The sequence below is a fragment of the Dasypus novemcinctus genome, chromosome 19, assembly GCF_030445035.2.
Source record: "Dasypus novemcinctus isolate mDasNov1 chromosome 19, mDasNov1.1.hap2, whole genome shotgun sequence".
Classification (NCBI taxonomy): domain Eukaryota; kingdom Metazoa; phylum Chordata; class Mammalia; order Cingulata; family Dasypodidae; genus Dasypus; species Dasypus novemcinctus.
In genome coordinates, this window is record NC_080691.1 from 81,366,773 (window position 1) to 81,375,642 (window position 8,870).

At 48.4% G+C, this 8,870-nt stretch overlaps 1 non-coding gene across 1 annotated transcript; it reads right to left on the reverse strand.

Moving 5' to 3' along the window:
• Positions 1-4,204: 4,204 nt before the first annotated feature.
• TRNAG-CCC (transfer RNA glycine (anticodon CCC)) lies at positions 4,205-4,276 on the reverse strand. Its single transcript has one exon. It is a non-coding gene; the product is annotated as a tRNA-Gly (tRNA).
• Between the last annotated feature and the right edge of the window lie 4,594 nt (positions 4,277-8,870).

Genomic DNA, 8,870 nt, shown 5'->3' on the forward strand with positions numbered 1-8,870 from the left:
GTGCGATGATTTGGGAAAAGGGTGTCTTAGGCAGAGAGTAGAGGCCGTGCAAAGGTCCTGGGGCAGGACGGGCTGGGGGTGTTTGGCCAGCGGACCTGTGTGGAGTGAAGAGGGTGGGGAGTGGGAGGCGGTGAAGGCAGGGAGCTTGGGGGAGAGCGTTCCAGGCATGTGCAAAGGCCCTGGGGCAGGCATGGTGGAGGAGCAGCCAGGAGACCTGAGTAGCTGGAGCAGAGAGAACGAGGAGCAGAGCCGCAGGCGATGGGGCCACCGTGCAGGGTGGCGTGCCACGTTTGCACGCCCGCCCGCAGATGGGAGTCATGTTTCCCACAGCAGGGCCAGCGCATGGGGTTGTGAAATGTTTGCCCTTCTGCTGACCCGGTGGGGAAGGAAAGCTCCCTTGGCGTGGTTTAATTTATATTTCTCTTTCCACGGGGAAGCCCTGGACACCTTTTCCCCTAAGAGGCATTTTTGGGTTTGAAACCATCCTCGGGGCACCAGCGGTGATGAGTGCCCGCAGTCACCACTCGCAGGGAGACGGGGATGAGGTGATGGGTGCGTGTGGGTTGTCCTAGCTCCCCCCCGGGGAAGTGCTCCCTTCGATAAGTAGGAGTTTTAAAATAAGCTAATTTATCACTTCTGTCACTTACGGTTATTGCTTTCTTGGCCTTGTACAAGCAATCTTTACCTCCCCCGGAGTTTCTGTACCAGGCAGAGTTCTCCAGAGTGACAGAGCCAACGGGGATATATGTATGAGCATATGTGCTGAGAGATTTATCATAAGGACTTGGCTCATGTCAGACTTACTGTAAGGAACTGGCAAGTCCAAACTCCCTACGGCAGGTCGGAGCCTGGAGGTTCTGGGAGGCGTGATGGGAGGTCTTCAGACTTGTGTGTGGAGGAGACCGAGACGGAGCCGAGGGTGCAGGCTCCAGACAAAATCCCTTCCAGTTCTTGAAACCCTCAGTTCTCACTTTTTTGTTTTAAAGATGTATTTTATTTATTTCTCTCCCCTTCCCCCCATTGTCTGCTCTCTTCTCTCTGTCCCTTCGCTGTGTGTTCTTCTGTGTCTGTTGCATTCTTGGCGGCGGCACGGGAATCTGTGTCTCTTCTTGTTGCGTCATCTTGCCGCGTCAGCTCTCTGTTGCGTGTGGCACCATTCCTGGGCAGGCTGTGCTTTTTTCACGTGGGGCAGCTCTCCTTGAGGGGCACCTTCCTTGCGTGTGGGGCTCCCCTACCTGGGGACACCCGTGAGTAGCACAGCACTCCTTGAGCGCATCAGCACCGTGCATGGGCCAGCTCACCACACGGGCCAGGAGGCCCTGGGGATTGAACCCTGGACCCTCCACGTGGTAGGTGGACGCTCTATCAGTTGAGCCACGTCCACTTCCCAGTTCTCATTTTAAGGCCTCCAAACTGATTGGGTGAGGCCCACCTACTTAGGGGGAGGCGTCTCCTTTACTTGAAGTCAACCGATTGTGAATGCTAGTCCCATCTACAAAATACCCTCACGGCATCATCTAGTCAAATTGGATCAAACCACCATTCCCTAGCCAAGAGGGCACTTCAAATTAACCATTGTGGTCGTGAGATACTGCCCCTGGTTTCCTTCTAGAAGCTTGTACAGTCTTAGCTTCTACTTTTAGGGATATGACCCAGTTTGAGTGACTTCTTCTATATGGTGTGAGGTAGGGATTAAAGCTGGTTTCCCCCGTTCCATTATCTCTTTGTTTCAGTATCATCTCTTTGAAAAAGACTTTGCTTTCCCCATCAGTTTACTTTGGCTCTTTATGCAAAAGTCAACTGCTTTACAAGAATGGATATAGATATATGTAGTGCTCTGATCTGTTCCACAGATCTATTTTTCCATCTTTACCCCCACTTTATTCAGTTTTTTAGAAGATTCATTTATTTATTTACCTCCCTTGCCCCCCCACCATTGTCTACTTTCTGTGTCCATTTTCTGTGTGTTCTTCTGTGTCTGTTTGTCTTCTCTTTAGGTGGCACCAGGAACCGATCCTGGGACCTTCTGGAGTGGGAGAGAGGTCCTCAGTCTCTTGTGCCACCTCAGCTCCCTGGTCTGCTGCGTCTCTTATTGTCTCTCCTCTGTGCCACTTTTTGTTGCATCATCTTGCTGCACCAGCTTTCTGCTCTGGACAGCTTGCTGTGTGGGCCAGCTTGCCCTCACCAGGAGGCCCTGGGAATCGAACCCTGGATCTCCCATATGGTAGACGGGAGCCCAAGGACTTGAGCCACAACTACTTTCCATTTGCAGTTTTATAGTAAGTCTTGAAATCAGATAGTGTACATAATCCAAATTTGTTCTTTGTCAGGATGGCTTTGGATATTCTGTATTCTGTACATGTCCATGAAAATTTAGAGCAGACTTGTAAATTTCCTAAAACAACAACAACAAACTCGGTGAGATTTGGACCAGAATGGGAAACAATGGAAATTTTTAGTAGTTGTTTTATCATCCATGCAATTTTCTCACCTCTCTCTAACTTATTCTCACAGGGCACAGCAAGTAGCAGAGCTTGGACTCGAACTTGGGGCTCTCAGACTTCAGCACCAGGTCCCAAGCCACTGCAGTTCGTCCCATTGCCTGCTTTTCTTCTGCTCTCTCCCACCCAGAGACACAGCCCCAATAGAAATAACAATAGAAATTAACAACAACTCCAATTCAATGAACACTTACTATGTGCAAGTTTTGTGCAGAAGGTTTACATATATTACCTAACTTAATCTTTACAACAATCTTTTGAGGAAGGCAAGGTCATGATCCCATTTTTTTAAATTGAGATGTAATTGACAAAACATAAAATTCATCCTTTTGGGAAGTGGATTTGGCTCAACTGATAGAGCATCCGCCTACCACCTGGGAGGTGCAGGGTTCAAGCCCCGGGCCTCCTGACCCGTGTGGGGCTGGCCCATGCGCAGTGCTGATGCGCGCAAGGAGTGCCCTGCCATGCAGGGGTGTCCCCTGCATAGGGGAGCCCCATGCGTGAGGAGTGCGCCCCTCAAGGAGAGCCGCCCCAAAAGCGCAGCCAGCCCAGGAGTGGCGCCACACACACGGAGAGCTGATGCAGCAAGATGACGCAACAAAAAAAGACACAGATTCCCAGTGCCACTGACAAGAATGCAAGCGGACACAGAAGAACACACAGTGAATGGACACAGAGAGCAGACAACAGGGCGTGGGGGAGGGGAGAGAAATACATACATACATACATACATACGTAAATAAAATCTTTTAAAAAATGGGGTAAGAGTAACCAATCTCTAGAGTTTGGAGAAAATTAAGTAGATAATATTAAAAAAAAATCACCCTTTTAAAGAGTTCACTTCAGTGGATTTTGGTTTGTTCACTAAACTGTACAACCATCGCCACTAATTCCAGAACATTTTCATCACCGCAGAAAGGAACTCTGTATCTGTTAGAATTCACTCCCTCTTCCCTCTCCTCTCCCCAGCTCTGGGCAACCAGTAATTAACTTTCTACCTACTCTCGATGAGGTTGCCTATTCCGGACGTTTCGTATACGTGGAATCTCGCTGCTTGCAGCTGGCTGTGTCTAGCTGCTTCCACTCAGCACGTCGTCCTCCAGGCTGATCATTGCTGTAGCGTGCACCAGAGCTGCATCCCTTTTTATGGCTGTATAATATTCCATGGTGGAGCTGGGCCCTGTTTTGTTTATCCACTCATCGTTTGTTGGACCATTGCTTTGTTTTCGCATTTTTGGCTATTATGAATACTGCTACGCTGCACAATTATGTACGGGCTATAGTCCATAGTTTACAGATAAAAAAAACTGAGCTTCAGAGAGGTGGAGGGATTCACCCAAGGCCACGCAGCAGGGAGGTGACTGAGCTGGGTTCGCACTCGGGACGCCTGGCTCCGGAGTTGATACCCTTGACCACTAGACTCCGCCTATTTTATTAATTCATGTATCCAACCGCCATGTCACAGCAATTATTCTAATCAGACCCTCCCTGTGTTGGTTGATGGGGGTGTAGAAGTGACCGAGCCGGAGCAAGTGTCCTGTTCCAATCGGGTTTTACAGAGGAAAGAAAACAACAGTGATGGACAGACTCTGAAACGTCCCCCGTGATCTGCACCTCCTGGCACTGAAGCCCTGATGTGGTCCCTGTCCCTTCTGTCCCTTGAGTGGGCGTGGATCTTTGACTTGCCTCTTTTTTTCTTTTTTAGCAGGTACCAGGGATTGAACCTGGGACCTCATACGTGGGAAGCAGGTGCTCAACCACTGAGCTATGCCTGCTCCCCTGACTTGCTTCTTTTATTTTAAAGATTTATTTTTATTTATTTCTCCCCCTGTTCCCCATTCCCCCCATTGTCTGCCCTCTGTGGCCATTCGCTGTGTGTTCTTTTGTGTCTGCTTGTCTTCTTATTTGGCGGCTCCGGGAACTGATCCTGGGATCTTCTAGGGCAGGAGAGAGGCGATTACTCTCTTGCACCACCTCAGCTCCCCTGTTCTGCTACATTTTATTTTCTCTCCTCTGTGTCTCTTGTCGTGTCATCCGGCTGCGCCAGCTCCCCGCGCTGGCCGACACTCCTGCGCAGGGAGGCTTATCCCATGCAAGGCGACGTTCCCACGCAGGGCGGCTCTCCAGCGCAGGGCCGCATTCCTGCGTGGGCTGACACGCTGCGTGGGCCGGCTCGCCCTCACCAGGAGGCCCTGGGCATCGGACCCTGGACCTCTTATATGGTAGACGGGAGCCCAGTCATTTGAGCCACATGCATTTCCCCCCAGCTTGCTTCTAACCATAGACTACGGCACTGTGATGGGATGTACTGATTCTGTGCATGTGACTCTGTGACACATGACATAAGGCTGCCATGCCCATGCCTGATGACTTTGAGGGGGCCGGGGGCCATTTTGAGGAACCCCACATGGCAAGGGGCCAGGAGAGGGCTCAGGGAGCTCAAGGTGGCCTCCAGTCAGCACCCAGCAAGAAACTGCAGCAATCACTCTCAAGCCACAAGGATCCGAATCCTGCCAGCAACCACGTGTGTTTATTTATTTATTTTTTTTAAAAAAAGATTTATTTATTTATTTATTCCCCCCCGGTTGTCTGTTCTCTGTGTCTATTTGCTGCGTCTTGTTTCTTTGTCCGCTTCTGTTGTCGTCAGCGGCACGGGAAGTGTGGGCGGCGTCATTCCTGGTCAGGCTGCACTTTCTTTGACGCTGGGCGGCTCTCCTTACGGGGCACACTCCTTGCGCGTGGGGCTCCCCTACGCGGGGGACATCCCTGCGTGGCAGGGCACTCCTTGCGCGCATCAGCACTGCGCATGGGCCAGCTCCACACGGGTCAAGGAGGCCGGGGGTTTGAACCGCAGACCTCCCATGTGGTAGACGGACACCCTAACCACTGGGCCAAGTCCGCTTCCCAACCACGTGTGTTTAGAAGCACATCTTTCCCCGGTCGAGCCTCAGATGAGCCCTCAGCTCCAGCTGACACTTTGGTCGAGTTCCTGCAGGGAACCCAGCTAAGCTGTGCCCAGATTCCTGACCCACAGAAACTTTGTGAGCTAATAAATATGAGTTGTTTCAAACCATTAATTTGTTGGTTGTATTGTATTATGGCAATAGCAAACAAATGCAGCCAATCACACCAATCATTAGGGGTATATTTTTTTAGATGTGGCTCAACCAGTTGTGCACCTGCCTACCACGTGGGAGTCCTGGGTTTGGGTTCCGGTGCCTCATAAGTAAGATAAGCAGATGCTGCGCACACTGAAATGAGCTAGATGCCTAAATGAGCAGATGTCACAAGCCAGCAAACGCTGAACCTCTTGGGGAACTGTTGGGCACTCGCCTCTCATGTGGGAGGTCCTGGGTTTGGTTTCAGTGCCTCCTGGAGAAGGTGAGCAAACAATAAGCAGACAGACAGGAGAACCATCTGGGAGGAGGATAAATTTTTTAAAAAGCAAATAAATAAATCTGAAAAAAAAAATCAACAACAATGAAAGTAGGAAACAGATTCTCCTCAGTGAGCACTTACTCTATTCCAGGTACTGTTCCAAACAATCTTTTGCAGTCATAATATTTTTTTGTCCTTGATGTACAGAGAAGCAAACTGAGGCACAGTGAGGTCAGGTCACGTGGCCATGGATACAGAGCTGGGGCATGATCAATGCAACAGAGCCCCAGATTACAGTTTTTGACCACCATGACATTTTGTCTCTAGGATCTCAATCACCACACAACGTTGCCTCCGTATAAATACTGCAAGGCAGGATAACATAAAAGGTCTGATATTTAAGCTGAAGCCTGAAGAAGGGGGAGGAGTTAGTGAGGTAAATGAACTTGGGGGAGAGAAAAGAGTGTTTCAGGCAAGGGGGAACAGCATGTGCTAAGGCCCTGAGGTGGAAAGGATCTTGGTGTATTTTGGGATCTATAAAGAAAGCCACTGTGGCTGGAGCAGGTCCTTCGGCTCCTGGCTTAACAGAGCTCTACCTGTCACCCTGCAGCCTTCTCAAGATGAGGCCACTTTCCTGCACCCCACATACCTCAGCACCGAGGGACTCTACATTGCTGCTTCCACATCGTTGTGCTCCTGTCACAAGCACTGCAGCAATTTTGAGACTTCTGCCATCTGACTAGATTGATCTGCACTGCTGTCACCGACAACCCCCTAGTCATCACACCCCCACATCCTCGAGAGCATGGCACCTGCCTTGTGGTGACTTCCTGCCCCCTATTTGCTGGAGGACCCGTCTCCACACACACCTTGGGTGATACAGCCCACCTTGCAAAGTAGAAGCAGAAAATACCAGACTCCCTTGCAGCTAGGAGGGGCACATGACCTGGGATCCTCCAATCAGATGCAGCGGCTCCGACCTGGCCTCAGGAGCAGGGATGGACCGATTCTAGTCTATTGAGGTGGGGGGTGGGGCAGGGGTGCCAGAGTCTCCATAGCTGTGGTCTGGATCGCTCTTTGGGACATGGTTGTACCCATTTTCATGTCTGCTCAGCACCAGTCACAGAAGGGTCGTCATGGGAGGGTGTCAGTGATTCTTGGGTCCCTGCTGGGATTCTACAAACCCGTTAATAAACCTTCCAGCACCACCAATAAATCTCGTTTGCTATTTAAATGAGGCAGAGTCAATTTTTGTTGTGTGTAAATAAGGATTCTGGTTGGGATGCATCACCTGGATTTTAAAAATTGAGATATAATTCACACTCCATAAAATGCACCTCTTTTAAAGCATGTGATTCAGCAGTTTTAAACGTTCTCACAAAGTTGTGCAGCCATCATTATTCTCTCATTTCAGAACCTTTCCACCAACCTCAAAAGAAATCCAGAACCCACGATCGGTCCCTTCCCATTCCCCACTCCCCCCAGACCATGGATATTTCTGGATATTTCATATAAATGGAATTATACAATATGTGACTTTTTCTGTTGGGCTTCTTTCACTGAGCATAACGTTATTAAGTTCATCATGTATCAGAACTTCATTCCGTTTTACAGCTAAATAACATTCCTTGGTATGGATATACCACATGTTGTTCATCCTTTCATCAAGTGGACATCTCTGTCTTGTTACCAATCTTAGGTGGAAGCAATTGTTACCATAAGCACAGCTATTTCTAATAACAGGGCTTGCCCGATCCGGCACTACAAAGGAGAATCGTATCTTTCAGCAAGAAGATGATTTATTGTGAGTACACAAGCAGTGAGTGGGGGAAATCCACCCCAAACCAGTTCAAAGTGAGAAGGGGGGGCTAGGGTTTTTCTAGGCAAAGGAGAAGGGTAGGAGAAAAGAAAAACAAGTGATGCCAGGGGTCTTGTGAGGAGGGTATGTGCAATTTCTCAGTCCTGCTTTTCTCAAATACATCAAACTTGACCTTGGTTTCAGTGGCTAATATATCACAGTTTATTTTATTTTTTTAAAAGATATTTGTTTGGTTATTTCTCTCCCCCATCTCCCCTGTTGTTTTCATTCACAGTCTGCTCTGTGTCTGTTTGTTGAGTGCTCATCTTCTTTTTTAGGAGGCACTGGGAACCGAGCCCGGGACCTCTTTTGTGAGAGGAAGGTGCCCGACGGCTTGAGCCACCTCTGCTCCCGCTTGTTGTGTCTCTCATTGTGTTTCCTCGTTGTGTCTCTTCATTGCATCATCTCATCAATGCCAGCCCATCATGTGAACTTGCTGTCTTGCTCGTCTTCTTTAGGAGGCACCAGGAAATGAACCTGCGGCCTCCCATGTGGTAGGTGGGTGCCCAACTTCTTGAGCCACATCTGCTTCCCTAAACCACAGTTTAGCAAGGTCCTCATGATTCTTTTCTCAGTAAACTACACAAAACTGTCAAGCTTTTTGTCTCTGAGAAAAGTTACAGATTTACTGGGTGATAAGGCTCCTGACACCATTCTGTCTCTTTTGCTTTGAGACATTATCTTATTCTTGTAAGCAAAACTGAGAAGGTTTAGTTAGTATCCTTGAGGGAAGTACAAGCAAAGAGTAAACTTCTAAAATTAGATGAAAAAAAAAAACCCAGCTCAATTAGCATATTAGAATTTTCAGACCTGCTTAATTGAAGAAATTTTTAGAAAGCACATTTTCCAGGTATCCCTTTCAGTCTTTCACCATTAAGTATGAAGTTGGCTCTGAGTTTTTGTGGATGCCCTTTATTAGGTTGAGGAAGTTCCCTTCTGTTCCTGGTTTGTTGAGTGTTTTATCATGAATGAATGTTGAATTTATAAGAAGCTTTTTCTGTTTCTCAAGATGATCATGGGGGTTTGTCCTTCATTCTATCAATATGGTATATTATATTGACTATTTTCTGTGATTGAACCAACCTTGCATTGCTGGGATAAACCCCACATGATCATGGTGTATAATCCTTTTA